Genomic DNA, 18,254 nt, shown 5'->3' on the forward strand with positions numbered 1-18,254 from the left:
ATTATTAAAAGGGATACAGTATTCTTCAAAATTATATTTATTAGTTCGTGAATTGATTTTCGGCTGTTTAGGCCATCGTCAGACAACAACTGAATGTCATTAACACAGATAAGATGACGTACGATTACACCGATATTCTTAATAGAGAAAACGCAGAAATTATCACATGTAGAGTGTTTATGAAGGAGACTATTTTTTTAATACCCCGAATATATAGGTACATTAATCAGAAAGGGAAGCATCAAATTATTCATGTCGACACACATCTGATAACTGCTGTGAAATGAAGCTGAATTTTCAATCTGACGCAGTATTTTAAACACAAGGACAGTAATGCAACAGCTTTTTTTTCTCAAAGCATAGTTGGTTTTATTCAGGATTCCAACACACCATATTATATCCCACACTCTTGGCTACAGAACTCTATTCTTCAATATAGTCTCCGTTCATTGCAAATGGACTTATGCTTTAACTTCTCTCTCCATTAAACTGAAGTTAAATTATTATAATTGAATAATACCTTGAATGGAAACTTTTGAGTGAGAGAAGTCGCATCCCCAGTATTTTAACAAAAATATCTGTCACACTAAGAGGTGTAAATTTAGTTCCTATTTTAAATTGTTAAGTCTACAAAAGAAAATTATTAGATAGTTACAGTTCGTAATCATACTCTGTCTGCCTCTCGATGTATAAGTTATCACCTGGAATAAAATTTCTATTGCTCTGTAGAATTCTGGGGATTGTCGACTCTGAAAATTCTTAAAATAGTCAGAGGCACAATCGTACGCTGTGGGGAAGCCGTCTTGGGGGCTATGACGTACTCACTCTGCAGCATGGGAATCAGTTTCGAGGTTGTGTGTTAATTTCGATAAAAGTCCAGAAATTAATCTCTCAAAATAGAGCATAGACGACCGTGGTGCACACTTTATAATTTCCCAAGATATAAAGTTCCCTGCGAGTTACGACACACCAAAAAATGTCCCGATCCACAGACAAAGGATGAATTAAAATAATCAAAAAATTAAACGTACTTTTCCGTTCATGAAACTATATTTTTCCGTAAATGATCTTCATTGCTACATTTCAGGTTACATTATCCTCTTGTATGAGATGAAATGTTATCGTAATTAAGTAAATTATATTATGTATTCAAAATGGCAGCTTACAACAATGGCGCTAATTACAGTTTCCCTGCAACCCTACTCCCTACGATTGCTAAATCAAAAGAAAGTAGATCCATTGTACACGTAATGTTCCAGGTTATATCCACCGAGTTTTTGCATCACGAGTAAGATATAATCTGTCTCTTGCTGTCGTAATGAGTCATCATCATCATCATCATCATCATCATCATTTAAGACTGATTATGCCTTTCAGCGTTCAGTTTGGAGCATAGTCCCCCTTATAAAATTCTTCCATGATCCGTTATTCAGTGCTAACATTGGTGCCTCTTTTGATGTTAAGCGTATTACTTCAAAATCATTCTTAACCGAATCCAGATACCTTCTCCTTGGTCTGCCCCGCTCCTCCTACCCTCTAGTGCTTAGCCCATGAGTCTCTTGGGTAACCTTGCTTCTCCCATGCGTGTAACATGACCCCACCATCTAAGCCTGTTTGCCCTGACTGCTACATCTATAGAGTTCATTCCCAGGTTTCTTTGATTTCCTCACTGTGGACTCCCTCCTGCCATTGTTCCCATCTACTAGTACCTGTAATCATCCTAGCTACTTTCATATCCGTAACCTCAACCTTGTTGATAAGGTAACCTGAATCCACCCAGCAACAAAGTTGGTCGAAAGATTGAACGGTGCACAGAGAACTTAGTCTTGGTACTGACTTCCTTCTTGCAGAAGAGAGTAGATCGTAGCTGAGCGCTCACTGCATTAGCTTTGCTACACCTCGCTTCCAGTTCTTTCACTATGTTGCCATCCTGTGAGAATATGCATCCTAAGTACTTGAAACCGTCCACCTATTCTAACTTTGTTCCTCCTATTTGGCACTCAATCCGTTTATATCTATTTCCCACTGATTTAACTTTCGTTTTGGAGATGCTAATCTTCATACCATAGTCCTTACATTTCTGATCTGGCTCTGATATATTACTTTGCAAACTTTCAATCGAATCTGCCATCACAACTAAGTCACCTGCATATGCGAGACTGCTTATTTTGCTTTCACATATCTTAATCTCACCCAGCCAGTCTATTGTTTTCAACATATGATCCATAAATAATATGAACAACAGTGGAGACAGTTTGCAACCTTGTCTTACCCCTGAAACTACTCTGAACCATGAACTCAATTTACCATCAACTCTAACTGCTGCCTGACTATCCATGTAAAGACCTTTAATTGCTTGCAAAACTTTGCCTCCTATTCCATAATCTCGTAGAACAGACAAAAACTTCCTCCTAGGAACCTGGTCATATGCCTTTTCTAGATCTATAAAGCATAGATACAATTCCCTGTTCCACTCATAACACGTCTCCATTATTTGCCGTAAGCTGAAGATTTGGTCCTGACAGCCTCTAAGAGGCCTAAACCCACACTGATTTTCATCCAATTGGTCCTCAACTAATACTTACACTTTCCTTTCAACAATACCTGAGAAGATTTTACCCACAACGCTGATTAAAGAGATGCCTCTGTACTTGTTACAATCTTTTCTGTTTCCATGTTCAAAGATTGGTGTGATTACTGCTTTTGTCCAGTCTGATGGAACCTGTCCGTCTCACAAGCCATTTCAATTATCCTGTGTAGCTATTTAAGACCTGACATTCCACAGTGTTTTATGAGTTCCGACTTAATTTCATCCACCCCAGCTGCTTTATTGCACTGCAATCTATTGACCGTTTTCTCCACTTCCTCAAATGTGATCCTATTTCCATCATCATTCCTATCCCATTGTACCTCGAAATCTGAAACGTTACTGGTCGTATTTTCGCCTACATTGAGCAACTCTTCAAAATATTCCCTCCATCTGCCCAAGAAATCCCCAGGATTCACCAGCAGTTTTCCTGACCTGTCCAAAATACTTGTCATTTCCTTCTTACCTGACTGCTAATTACACTCAAGAATGGTTTTCCAGCAGCTTGACCCAAAGTCTCCAACCTGTTTCCAAAGTCTCCCCAAGATTTCTTCTTGGATGCTGCACTTATCTCTTTGGCTTTGTTTCTTTCTTCAACATAAATTTCTCTGTCTACCTGAGTTCTAGTATGTAGCCATTTTTGATACATCTTCTTTTTCCTGTTACAGACTGCCTTGACTGTGTCACTCCACCAAGCTGTTTGCTTCATCCTACCTTTACACACTACTGTTCCAAGACATTCTTTAGCCACTTCTAGTACTGTGTCCCTGTACCTTGTCCATTCCTTTTCCAATGACTGTAATTGATTACATTCAACTAACTGGTACCTTTTTGAGATCATTGTTATGTACTTGAGCCTGATTTCCTTATCCTGAAGTTTCTCCACTCTTATATTCCTACATATGGACCTGACCTCCTGCACTTTTGGCCTCACAATTCCAATTTCACTGCAGATTAAATAATGATCAGTGTTATCAAAGAATCCCCTGAATACACGTGTGTCCCTCACAGCCTTCCTGAATTCCTGATCTGTTATTATATAGTCAATGACAGATCTGGTTCCCCTGCCTTCCCAAGCATACCAGTGAATGTTCTTATGTTTAAAAAAAATGAGTTTGTGATTACTAAACCCATACTGGCACATAAATCCAAGAGTTGTTTCCCGTTCCTGTTGGCCTCCATATCCTCTCCAAATTTACCCATAACCGTTTCATACCCTTCTGTTCGATTTCCAATTCTGGCATTAAAATCACCCATGAGTAGAACACTGCCCTTGTCCTTTACTTCAACAGCTACATCACCGAGTGCCTCATAAAAACTATCCATCTTATCTTGATCTGTCCCTTCACAATGCGAATATACTGACACAATCCTAATTTTCTTGCTAGACACTGTCAAATCTATCCACATCGGTCGTTGGTTTACATACCTTATTGCAACTACGCTGGGTTCCATTCCTTTCCTGATGTAAAGCCCTACACCTCATTGTGCTATTCCTGCTTTGACTCCTGACAGGTAGACCTTGTATTCTACCACTTCTTCTTCTTTCTCACCCCTTACCCGAATTTCACTAACAGCTAAAACGTCCAATGCCATCTTACTTGCAGCCTCTGCCTGCTCTACCTTCTTCCCAGAGTAGCCCCCATTGATATTAATAGCTCCCCATCTCATTACAATTTGTTTGCCAAGTCGTATCTTAGGAGTCCCTGGTTTGTCAGTTAGAGGTGGGACTCCGTCACCTCCAAACGTCCGAGGCATTTTGCTCTGATTGTTGCCAGCATCATGTTTAAAGTACCAGGGAAGCAGGTTGCTAGCCTTACTTGCCCCGAGTCCCATTGAGTTTTACCCCTAACGGTTGAGGGACTAACCGGTGGGTTTGGTAGTCTTTGCCGCATGAGCACAAAGGTGACCACGACTCAGAATATGTCCGAGATGCACAGCCTTTTTCCAAAGTAACTGGTATCCCAACTGTCAGGACCACTTACTTGGCCACTCATACGGTGCCCGTGGTTCATGAACTAGGTCATGGCTACAGGAACCCACACCATGAACCACTCGTAATTAGTCTTATTCTGTCACCATTTCTACCGCAACCATTTATGTGCAGCTGCGCAAGTGATCTATATGGATAAAAGACTCGTAATGCGCAGTTGCACATAAATGGTTGCGCTAGAAATGGTGACAGAATAAGGGTGATATTACAAATGCCTTCCGTGGTAGCATCAAAATTTAAATGGAAATTCAATTGGTAGCCAACATTTAAAAAGGGATTGTCCGATATTATTAATTTACTGAGAATGAATACTTATTAACAGTGTTTGTTTGTAAACAAATGAGAGTTTGATACCTTAACCATTTCTTTACAATATTTTTATACATTCTCTTTAGCTTAGAATGGGTTTACAAAAAGCTACCTCATTTGAAAAGAAAAGTTCGGAGTAGATATAAAATACACGGAGAAGAAATAAAAACTTTGAGGTTCGCCGATGTAATTATGTCAGAGACAGCAAAGGACTTGGAAGAGCAGGTGAACGGAATGGACAGTGTTTGAAACGAGTGTATAAGATGAACATCAACAAAAGCAAAACGAGGATAATGGAATGTAGTCGAATTAAGTCGGGCGATGCTGAGGGAATTAGATTAGGAAATGAGCCACTTAAAGTAGAAAAGGAGTTTTGCTATTTGGGGAGCAAAATAACTGATGATGGTCGAAGTAGAGAGGATATAAAATGTTGACTGGCAATGTCAAGGAAAGCGTATCTCAAGCAGAAAAATTTGTTAACATCGAGTATAGATTTAAATGTCAGGAAGTCGTTTCTGAAAGTATTTGTATGGAGTGTAGCCATGTATGGAAATGAAACGTGGACGATAAATAGTTTAGACAAGAAGAGGACAGAAGCTTTCGAAATGTGGTGCTTAAGAAGAATGCTGAAGATTAGATGGGAAGATCACATAACTAATGAGGAAGTATTGAACAGAATTGGGGAGAAGAGGAGCTTGTGGCACAACTTGACTAGAAGAAGGGATCGGTTGGTAGGACATGTTCTGAGACGTCGAGAGATCACCAATTTAGTATTGGAGGGCAGCGTGGAGGATAAAAGTCGTAGAGGGAGACCAAGAGATGAATATACTAAGCAGATTCAGCAGGATGTAGGCTGCAGTAGGCACTGGGAGATGAAAAATCTTGCACAGGATAGAGTAGCATGGAGAGCTGCATCAAACCAGTCTCAGGACTGAAGACCTAACAACAACAACAACAACAACAACAACAACCTCATTTGGTAGAAGGTTGCTGAGTTTCACGCAAGGAGAAGCTTGTATCTCACTTTACCACAAAAACATGGAAGATCTCACATTCGCGTCTACCCATTAGGAAGCTGTATTCCAGAGGGAAACCATGGAAAACCCCAGAGTATAGACCCGCAACCTTGACCTACTTGTGATATACAGATAAGATGGACATTAAAATTTTTAAAATTACACTCAGAGAAGATAAAACTAAAATAACGTGTAAAATAGGCAGAGGCACAATCGTACGCTGTGGGAAAACCGTCTTAGGTGCTATGACGTACTCAATCTGCAGCATGGGAATCTAGGATATTTTAAAGCGTTAACTAATTTTGTGTGGTAAAGTGTTTGATTGCTCAGATTACTAATAGGGAATAAACTGCAGTTTATGTGTTTAAAGCAGTTCACTCACCAAATCTGTTGGCTTGAACAGACGGATTCGACGAAGGTTGGTGGAGATGGACGCAGCTGATCGTCTGGATACTGGAGGCTGACTGGAACTGTTGGATGTTGATATGGGACGAATCTATCTTGCCGGAACCCAGTTGTAGGAAAGTGGAATGATCTCGAACCTGACGGCGGCAGACAGGAACAATCGGACATGAAACAATTTCTAATACTGGAGCAGTCAGAGATCTTCACCTCAGACACTGCAAAAGGTTAGTAGCAAATTTCTCCATCGGATCCTTCATGCATTCAGTAGATTCGGAAGAAGTATGACGCGCTGCAGTATCCACTTCACACCAATCGATATTATTTAATTTTAAATAAATGTTTCCAAATTAGATCATTGCTCATGATCATTTCATTTCATTTGAGTGTTCATGGACTATACGAAGTCGGCAGATTATCCAATACTTTGTCTTATTCTAATTAACTCGACATATACGAGTTTTTCGTATGAGCCAATATTCAAGAAAGATCATCCTTTATTTTAGCAATACTTCTCTCTTTGCATCGATGTTACATTGTCATCCTTCATGGGCGAGAGCAGCAGAGTCCATGTCACTTCTACTCTCTACAAGAGCCAAGTTAGTGGCATAAAAGATGCAGAAAGATAATTGGTTAGAGGTCCTGCCTTTATATGTTATGTCTGGTCTGAAATTCGCATGTGGCGGACGTGCGTAGTCTGCAGCCAGAACTCGTTTCTTCGTGGCACGAGAAAGATACAAAGAAATATTATACGCAGAGTCCTGGCCTGAACGATCTCCAATTTAACTTCTCTCCCCATTAAATTGAAGTTAAATTATTATGACTGAATAATATCTAGTAACCTAAATAAAAACTTTTGGGTGAGAGAAGTCGCTTGCCCAGTATTTTGACTCTAATGTCTCCCACACGCCCAGCTGTAAATTTAGTTCCTACTTTAAACTCTCACGTCTATAAATCAAAATGATTAGACAGTTACAGTTCGCAATCATATTCTGTCTGCCTCTCAAGTCGAAGTCGACGCTTGTAACAAAATTTTTGTGGCTCTGCAAAATTCCGGCGATCGTCCACTCTGGAAATTGTTCAAATAGTCAGAAGCACAATCCTTCGCGATGGGGAAGCCTTTTTCAGTGCTATGACACACTCACTCAGCAGCATGGGAATCAGTGTCCAATCAGTGTATTAATTTCGATAAAAGTCCAGAAATTAATCTCTCAAAATGGAGCTTCAACCACACTGGTGAAGTCTTTAAAATTTCCCAGGACACAAATGTCCCTGTGTGCTATGACGCACCACATAATGTTCCGAGCCACAGACAAAGGAGAAATTAAAACAACCAAAAAATTAAACGTATTTTTCCCACTCACGAAACTATAGTTTTCCGTAAGTGATCTTCATAGATACATTTCAGGGTATATTATCCTCTTGTATAAAATGAAATGTTATCATAATTAAGCAAATTACATTAAGTAATCAAAATGCAGCTTACAACAACGACTCTGATTACAGTTCCGCCGCGATCGTATTCGCGACAGTTACTAAATCAGAAGTAAGTAGATCCATAGTGCGCATAATGTTCCGCGTTATATCCACCGAGTTCTTATATTACGAGTCAGAGATAATCTGCCTCTCGCAGTCGTAATGAATCTTTGATCCATATAGATCACTTGCGCAGATACGCCTAAACGTTCGAGGTAGTTAAATAGAAGCAGGATGTTTCTACTGTCACCTTAATGTTAGCCCATGTAGTACCATACTGTTTGACCACATCGGAGCCGCTGTCTTGCTGCATAAAATACCCTCTTGTCAACTAAGTACATCTTCCCGCAGAGCCCTTCTATCATTGTGCCAAACAGATGTGATGGAAGAAGTGCGAGATCCCTAACTGTAGGGTGAATGAAGAAGAACCGTCTAGTAAGGTATCGCGAGCTCCTCTAGGGTCGGCAGACTTGTGTGACGCCTCGCGTTGTCAAGGAGAAGTAGAAGTTCGTTTGCATTTTTGTGACGAGGAACACGCTGAAGTCGTTCCTTCAGTTTCCTGAGGGTAGCAGAATGCCCTTCAGAGTTGCTCGTTGCACAACGGAGAATATCAAACAGAATAACCCTTTCAGAGTCCCAGAACACCTCGCAGTGGCGTCACCGGCTTTTGATCGGAATGGCAGTAGGAGAGGTGGTGTGGTGCCACACTATGGATTACCTTTTGGTCTCAGGTTCGAAGTGGTGTACCCATGGTTTATCACTCCGATGTTCGACAAAAAATTGTCGCAATCAACCTCGTAACGCGCAAGATATTCTACACAGATGGTCCTTGATTGCTCTTCATAGTCTTCTATTAAGAGGCGAGAGAGCAAGAGCACAAGCCTTTGAGAACCGCAACTGGTAGACGAGTGTGTTAGCACTATCAATAGAGACGTGCAATTGCGCAGCAAGCTGTTCAACTGTGATCCGTCCGATCACCTCGAATGAGAGTGTCCGCACGTTCCAAAATTGCACGAGCCACGGCTGTGGTACGGCCGTCCGGCACATGGGAGATCAAGCAGGTTTGAGCGACCCTGTCGCGACGACGACAGACGCCTCACCCATCAACTCACTGTAGGCATTTCACAAGTGCATATGAATATCTGTGATGCTCTATTTTTCAACCAAAAGAAGCACAATGATATATCTCTGCTTAGAATACGTATAACGCCGCCTATCGGAGCTTCATGGAAGCGTAGGGGCTGAAGCGATGATATTCCACATTGTCCCATAACAAATTCGCCAATCGAAAGTGGTTAACAAAAAAAATTCTGCATTACTTATTGAACACTCCTCATAAACTTTATTTAACAGACTGGAATATAGAAAATGTATTTAGTCATTTAACAATAAGCTTACGTATTGTGTAATATGTTTGTTAATTTCCAATAATGTATTCCTTTTACTTTTCTTAATAGAATGAAAACCTCGCTTTCTACAACGTACTAGTGGTTTCTGTTAAATGACGAACGCAAAAGAATGAATATTTCTGTCCTACATTCCAGCTCCTCTCAAGTTGAGGTAATCAGTTTCCATAAATCTGCCTGTCCGAACAACAAGACGGAAAAAAGAATCACAACACCAAGAAGGAGCTGTGCGACGTAACGAAAGTATGTAAGCGTTCTTATACAAGTGAAAGGTGATTTCTATTCCACTTTCGCGCCATTCACACGAGAGTGGCGTTGTAGTGCCACTATAAGAATACAAATCACTATCGCGATACTCGGGATTGAGAGTTTTGTTAAATTTTATATTTACAGTGGTTAATCAAACAAATAAATACTGAATACTGAAATGTTATTTACTCTGCACTGCAATGTTATTTATTCTGTTAAACATTGTGGGCTAGCATGAGACTCTGAAATAACCCAGTACCACGATAACATACGTACGGACATCGGCTATTCCGAAGTACGGACGAAATAATACTTTATACACAGCGCGCGACTCACCGCCTTCTAACAGAGAGTTCGCGTGAGCGCTGCTATTATTAAGAGAAAATATGCGTGCTTTTACACAAAAGGTAATGATTAATTTGGTTCTCAGGGGCTACTGGTCATTTATGTACCAACTTTCCAAAGAAACTGAGATATTTTTTATGCTTATTAAAAGCAATATTTTTCTGCATTTACCATTCGTTATTTGCAAGGCAAAAACTGAGGAGAATCTCATCTGCCGTTAAGGGTGTCAATCTTAAAACATACGGAACTCATTCAGTACGAAAACATTAATGAATGGAATTTGTCTTTACTTCACTAGCTTGAAACTGTTAAAAGATCAAAATAGAGCAGTCACCCGCATTTACATTTTACATTACAGACTGAATATCTCTCTAAAAAATATCGTCAGCGTAATGGCCGACCAAATGCTGCTAGGGAAAGAGAGCTCCCCGCAACACGAAGGTCTGAAATAGAGTTATTAATTACAATTAATGGTGGCTATTATGGGAGGTGCTCACCACTTCAATAACCAACACTTTCTAATAACAATTGGACATATATTTTGATAAGTTACAGACAGACTTACACCATATATCAGACTTCATACAATGGTGGCCTTCCGTTAGACGAAACAAGCTAGGAAAAAATAAATCTAAACAAAAAAAAAACATTATCTCTGTTCTTCTTCATCTACATTACATAGATACTATATATTTGTTAAAAGCACCGCTGTTTGCGAGATTTACAGATAATAAACTCTACTTTTTAATATTTGATATTCATCGCGCAAACGGACGTAGTCTTTCATATTTTTTTATTACACAAGAAACCCTTTTTAATTTTCCTTGAAATGTCAATTTATGTGACGTTCCACCACATCACGATTACTTTAAATACCGCTGTAACGGTTATGAAGGTTAGTTTCCTTTGAGATTGAACACGGTCTAAATCTACATCTACATGATTACTCTGCAATTCACATTTAAGTACTTGGCAGAGGGTTTATCGAACCACAATCATACTATCTCTCTACCATTCCACTTCCGAAAAGCGCGCGGGAAAAACGAACACCTAAACCTTTCTGTTCGAGCTTCGATTTCTCTTATTTTATTTTGATGATCATTCCTACCTATGTAGGTTGGGCTCAGCAAAATATTTTCGTATTCGGAAGAGAAAGTTGGTGACATGAGGACCAAGGCGTTCGGCGTATGGCTATGGCTCATCGTACTGCATATGCGGCAGCAATTTGAGCAGCAGTTGGCACTGCAGTGACACAACGATGTCTTACAAATCGGTTACTTCAAGGACAGATCTTAGCCCGTCGCCCTTTAGCAGCACTCCACGGACCCCAGACCGCCATCATTTGAGACTTCAGTAGTGTCAAGCGAGAGCTCATTGGAGGGCAGGGTGAAGTTCTGTTGTGTTTTCTGATGAAAGCTGGTTCTGCCTCAGTGGCATGATGACTGTATGTTGCTTAGAAGAAGGTCAGTTGAAGGCCTGCAGAAAACATGTGTGTGTGTGTGTGTGTGTGTGCTAGACACACTGAACCCACATCTAGAATTATGATCTGAAGTGAGATTTCGTGCGACAGGACGACAATTGTCGTGATCTCCCCAAGCACCCTAGCTGCAAAATTGTACGTTAATGCGGTGATTTGAACTGTTGTGCTGCCATTCTTGAACAGAATTCCAGTTGATGTTTTTCAACAGGATAGCTCTCGCCTACGTATCGCTGTAGTAACCCAACATGCTCTACAGAGCATCGGCATGTTGCCTTGGCCTTCTCGATCACCAGATCTGCCTCCAATTGAGCGCATATTCGATATTATCGGACGACACGTGCAGTGTCATCCACAAACAGCATTAAACCTCACCATATTGGCAGATTGAGTAGGACACAATGCATGTATGTTTGCATGATTGCATTCAAAATTCTGGCGGCTACCCCAGTTATCAATGTACAATCGTTTCACATTCACACTGGCTTGTTTCGCACTTACATTAAGCTGTGTTCTTGCAAAGTTAACCTCTTAAGTACGTAACCTTGACAAATGTACTCCGAAACGTATACTGGGATTCGTCTAAGTATCCTATAGAACCCGGTCTTCCATATCTAGTGTACACAGAGGACGCCAACTCTCTGCATGCCCGTAAGAACCCAGAATCACACTCACAAGCGCTCAGAGAGAGCTTGAAATGTTGTGTGATGTGGTTAGTAGCTGTGAAGATGCTATTTTTGGTACAGCAGTACACAAACACCACTCGGCTTGTTCCCGAGATGAATACCGGACCATTCTGATGCTTACAGTACTCCGCGCCAGACACACATTGAATTATGTCGGTTTTATTAAATTTCACCCTGTGTAATTAGAAACCAACACCTGACAAATTTTCAAAATTTGGCGTTTATAAAATGCAATGTAATGAATGGCTAACTTTTATATAGGACAGACAGGGTGGGCATTTAAGACCCGTCTTCGTGAGCAATTTGTCTACAAAGACGGTGAGAAATCATAATACTCAACTCTGCAGGACATCTTAAAATCGATAAATGCATTTTTACTCCTCCATCCTTGTTTAATGTGGAAATTTTGCATATAGTTGACTAGGGCTACAAAATGAACCTTAGCAGAGCTGGAAATATATAAATAGTCCTACCTAAATTCAAAAGATTTGTTGAACCATCAACTTGCGGTGAAAAATTAGTCCATTGCCTGAGGATAATAATATCAGCAATAACTCATGTGGAACAATGTGCCATGTTTTTTCAAATGTATTGTATATACGTAACTTCATCGATATACAGCAGCTATACTTTGTATATGCTTTCAGGCAGGGTGAACAAAAATTCGCACACTTGGTTTTACAGCGGGATTCTTCACATACTAACAATATAAAAATCTCTGTCACAAAATTCTATCCTGCAAATTGTTCCGACAGTAAACGGACGTTGAAGATTAGCAATCTGGCAACATGGTAATTACGTCTCCGGTAACTACCTGTATCAGCATATGGCAGTGCTGCTGTGTAGTTGCTGCAGCGAATAGCGTTTTGGATTTGCATATAGGAGGTCAAGGGTTCGAATATGGTTCGAGGCATATCCGTTTTTATTTGCGAACTTCATCTTGCAATGTAATACTGTGGTATGCAACTTTTCTTAAGCCACACGAATCAGACATTTACATAGTACATTGCTAACGATATGTAATGGACCTGAAGACGACGTGAACAATAGTTGGTACAAATCGATCGGACCATTGGGAGAGAGTACGCGTCCACGAGGTGCAAAAAGGCGACCAAAGAAAACGATTGTACTTCCTTATCTGTGTTCGTTGTATGTAAGTAGAAGACCCATTGTGATCGCTGTATGACGATTAAGATACCAAATATTGTACCACACAGACTACATTTAGCAAATAAAAACAAATTCGTCTCGAGCCAGAAGCGAACCCTCCACCCCAAACAATATCCACTGCACCACTTGCACAATACTATTCCTATGTGCTGAAAGAGATAGTTTCCGTACTTGTGATTACAGTATTGCCAACCGCCTAACTTTTACGTCTATTTACTGCCGGAAATACGCGCAGGACGAAATTTTGTTCAAAAAATGGCTCTGAGCACTATGGGACTTAACTTCTGAGGTCATCAGTCCCCTAGAACTTAGAACTACTTAAACCTAACTAACCTAAGGACATCACACACATCGATGCCCAAGGCAGAATTCGAACCTGCGACCGTAGCGGTGACGCGGTTCCAGACTGTAGCGCCTAGAACCGCTCGGCCACCCCGACGAAATTTTGTGAAAGACTTTTTTTTGTACTGTTAGTATGTGAGGGATCTCGTTGCGAAGTCCGAGTGCGCGAATTATCATCACTCTGTATATGTTACTTGCTGCTAGCACAGCTTGAGTATATAGATGAATGTGAATCACTTACTATTTTAATCAATCGGTCAGTCCGTGTTTGCAGTAATCAAATACAATACGGTCGCAGGTTCCACTTACTGTAAATTATCAATCGGTCAGTCCGTGTTTACAGTAATCAAATACAATAAGTGCTTTTTTGGACATAAACTGCGTTAGGCCGGCCGAAGTGGTCGAGCGGTTCTAGGCGCAACTGTCTGGAACCGCGCGACCGCTACGGTCGCAGGTTCGAATCCTGCCTCGGGCAAGGATGTGGGTGATGTCCTTAGTTTAGTTGGGTTTAAGTAGTTCTAAGTTCTAGGTGACTGATGACCTCAGAAGTTAAGTCCCATAGTGCTCAGAGCCATCTGAACCAAACTGCGTTTTGATTGTGTGAAGAAGATACTGGTACCTGTTAAACCAATTAATACACTTTTTATACTTAACACAAAAGTATGACCAAGGCCTGAATAGTAATGCTATGCCTAATTTTGTAGGCTACTGAAGTCGGTAGGTTACTCTATTGAGACAGGTAATGTGAATTAAAAATACCTGTGCAACTGACGTCTGGATTTTATTCTGACACACTAAATATTCTTGCAAAACTAAGTGATACGTTGTACGACCGTGTGTAAGTGGGCACCCTGTGGATTGCATATAGAACATTTGTGAAAGCTAAATAAACTCTTTAATCAAAAACGTAATTGAAGACTCTAGCTGTTTCAAATATTTTCATCGGTTTTACGAAGCTACATCTTCTGAATGAAGATATGAAGTTGCAGTAAATTTTAATTTCCCCAAAACTTTTACTTTGATAACATGAATCGGACCTCACAAGCGTAGACTGTGACCACTCAGCTACAATGGTGGGTAAGGAATGCGAGGCCACAAAAAGCAAAAGACGTTTACGGCATTCGACGCCCCACATATTGTCTACCAGGCAACCACAATATTGATTACTGGTAATGGGAATAGGGGGCGGGACTGGATGTGTGGAGCACAGCAGGAGGCTATGGAGCGTAGCTGAATGCTTAGTCGGCGAGTAACCCACGACAATGCTACAGTGTCAGTGGGTCAAATACAAAGCGGAGCAATGGCAACGGTAAACAAAATAAACATTTCATTATGTTCGCAACAAAAGTTGCTGAAGTTGACGTTTGGTCAGAAAGGAACCCAAGGAATTCCGCAGAGTGAGAAAGAAGTGGCAGATGAAATATCAGCGTTTCTACAAGATGAGTCAGTGGAATTCGTAGCGTCATACACGTTCGAATGTGCGGACGATGTACGTGAGGAGCACAGTAACGACGATAAGTGCTTAACAAGTGAAAGTGATAGTGAAAAGCTGTCCAGCCACATAGTTCATCATCCTTCTCGAACAGGGAGCTACAAATCCCTTCTCCAGTGAAACACAGTAAAGACAGTAAAGGACAACCTTTGCCTAAAAAGCGGGTACTAAACATAGTTTCACAGATGGAACATCATCCGCAGCATAGTAAAAAAGATAATTATGAACAGATGACAGATAAGTCAGCAACAGTATGACTGCGTAGTGCGTAAGGAAAACTACAGATATTGAAGGGGTAACAAGGCGCACTTGTTACAAAAACTGGTGTTTGCGCGTCTCAAGGATGCTCGATACAATATGCAGTATGTCCCTCATAGTAACCTACTACGTTATGCACATCAAATTACAGGGATTTCAAGGGAAACAGTGTAAGGCTGTATAACTTCAAATACTGCTAGAGAATTGGAGGATGTAAGATAACAGAATTTTAAACAAAGCCTCAACTTGATGATGCATAGCAAACTGAGGAATCCACCTGAAAACTTTTAGATGAGATAACAACTCATCCCATCGTTAAGTAAGGAATTTGCGTTTCAATTCCGACTAATGATGATATAAAGAGGAAATGCATATGAAAGGGACCCTGGAAATTAGGGGCATCAAGAGGTTTTTATCAAGATCAACTAAGATCAGTACCTTAACGCATTCGTATAAATTATGCCAACTGTCAATTTGGATGGTAAATTGCTTGGAACGTTAATTATTGTGCTGCCAGAAGTCGGAGGTTCACTGCCCTCTACGATTCTTTCTCGTGTGCCTGATCTTGGAAGAGCATTAGGGAATATTTACGGCACATCAAGCAAGAGTGGGAAAATGGGCATAAGGGAACAACAAATATGGCACGAGCACTGTGTTTGGACAATAGTCGGTCAAAATAACTCGATTTTGCTCGATTCCTGGTCTGCATATAAAAACCATACTCGGGTAGAGCAAACTATCCTTTCTAAAAAGTGTGTGACATGGCAGTTCATACCACGTCGAACAACTGGACCAAATCAGGCTATGGTTATCGCACTATTTTCCGCTTCGCCTTAACGAAAAGTCAGTTGCACTATAAGCTCCAAGACAGATTGTTTCATAATCGGTTGCGTGCCATCAAATCCCATCAGCTTTCATCACCTCCTTGCACCACTATAATTTTACTTGCATCCTATAGGATTGGATACCTAGCCGAGCATCTTACACGGTTTATAACTCCCATGAAGTTCGCCTTCCATCTTGATGTGCGAACCTTTGTGATCATTGTGACACGCCATTTTTCATTTGGTGATCAAGATGCAAGTCAATGGTTTGTTTTGAATATTTCTTGAATTTCGGCGATGTCCATTTATTGAAGTGTAATGCACACGTCCCGTAGAAGGTTGATCTCTCTACCTACCGGACACTCATTTTCTATCGCCGTTCTGATGCAAATGGCCAGTCTTCAGCAGTTAATATTTTTCCTGTCATTACTGTTAACGCAATACTTTCCAATGAGCCTTGGTAAATATGGCACTCAAGAGGTTTCTTGTCAGATGCCCATCTCAGATACCCAAGGGTTAAGGCCAAACTCAGCAGCTACTGTTTCCTATGAAAAAGTCTCCAAACCTATTTTGGGAACAGCAGCATTTTTATGTCCAAGCGTTGGCAATAAAAAAAGCTGCTGGTCCCTCAATTCAAGAACAAGTTTATGAATAAATAAACTTTCTTATGCACCGTTCTATATTATTTACCTGTGATAAGTATCTAAGGCTACTTTTTGTGATGTCATTTTAGTCCTGATGTAGGTAACTAGGGATAACGTAACATCAGCACATCAACAGACTCGTGAAGCAAGCGAGAGCGTATTTTTCGCATGCGCCACCGGCGAAAGCGAGTGTCTCTGAACAATGGGTCTCTATATCCTCCTTTTCAAGGGCGGAGATGACCCCCACTCCCCAAGTTGAACATGTAAAATATTAATTGTCAAAAAATCATTAATATGGGACATCAGCTATGATGCGGACTATATGAAAGCCCTGAAATACCGTATTTATTGTATGATAAAAATTGTATTTTACAGTTTCTGTGCCCTTAAAAATTTTTCGGCTGGAGCATTGGCTCCACTACCCCCCCCCCTCCCCCCCCCCCCCACCCCTCCCCCAAAGCTAGATCACTGAACCACTGGTTGGATTGTACTTATTGAAAACGGAGAAAGCCAAACCCTTTTGATGCTGTATTGTCTACATCCCAACTCGACGCTCTGTCAATAATGAGCGAACGAGCGGGCTCGGCATACCAGGAAGACTCCTAAAACCACAGGAACTTGAAATTTCTAACTGGCACCGCGGCAAACGTTTGGTTTCGATGTATAAGCTACAATTCACCCACAGTTTCTTTACCGATTCGTGCAGAAAATGCAGACTTGTGAAGTCAAATTAATCTTTTTCAACCACCCTGTATTTCCACTGACGGTGTATGGAACAGAGACATTCAGTATCACAAGACAAAACGATGTGAAATTGGAGATATTTGCATGAAATATGATAAGGAAGGTCCTTGGTCAAGCGTGAGATGCTAACATAAATAGAAATAGGAAGCACTTAAAACTTCACGAGTATATGTGGTATCTAGCTATTGTCCGGAAAATCAACGCAAAATGACTTGGGTGGACAGACCATGTGACTCACAAGAGTGACCACAGTAGAACTAAGGAGAATCTGGTTTCACTCGAATCTCTGCGGTAAGTGACGTCAAAACGACGCATGTCTGTCCAGCAGATTTGCCGACTGCTGTCCAGCTTTGTGGTCGCGTCGAGTTTTGTGGAATTCATGTGTGTGAATGGATCTTCTAAAATTGCGACGTATTCGAAACAAAGCAGCTAAATAGATGTGACAAGCAAGAATATAATTATTATTGCTCCTCGTTTTATACGTAGAAATTTAAGCAGCGCTCACAGATTCCTGCGTAAACTCACCCTTGAAAATTATGATGTACAAGGAAATAAACAGCTAAATACTTGTGACGTGCAAGTATATAAATGTCACTCGCAGCAACTTAAGCCGTACTCATAGGTTTCTGCTGAACAAAACCCCCGGAAATCGCGACATATTCGGAAGAAACAGTGAAATATTTGTGACACACAAGAACGCAAGTGTCATTGCTGATCCATACACTTACATCAATTTAATCTTTTGTTTTTTAATCAGATTAAAGTCATGAAATGGAAAAAAATGATTGCTGAGAGTGACCACTCTTATAGCAGTATGAAACTGTGAGTACACCT

This window comes from Schistocerca gregaria, chromosome 4 (assembly GCF_023897955.1).
Source record: "Schistocerca gregaria isolate iqSchGreg1 chromosome 4, iqSchGreg1.2, whole genome shotgun sequence".
NCBI lineage: Eukaryota > Metazoa > Arthropoda > Insecta > Orthoptera > Acrididae > Schistocerca > Schistocerca gregaria.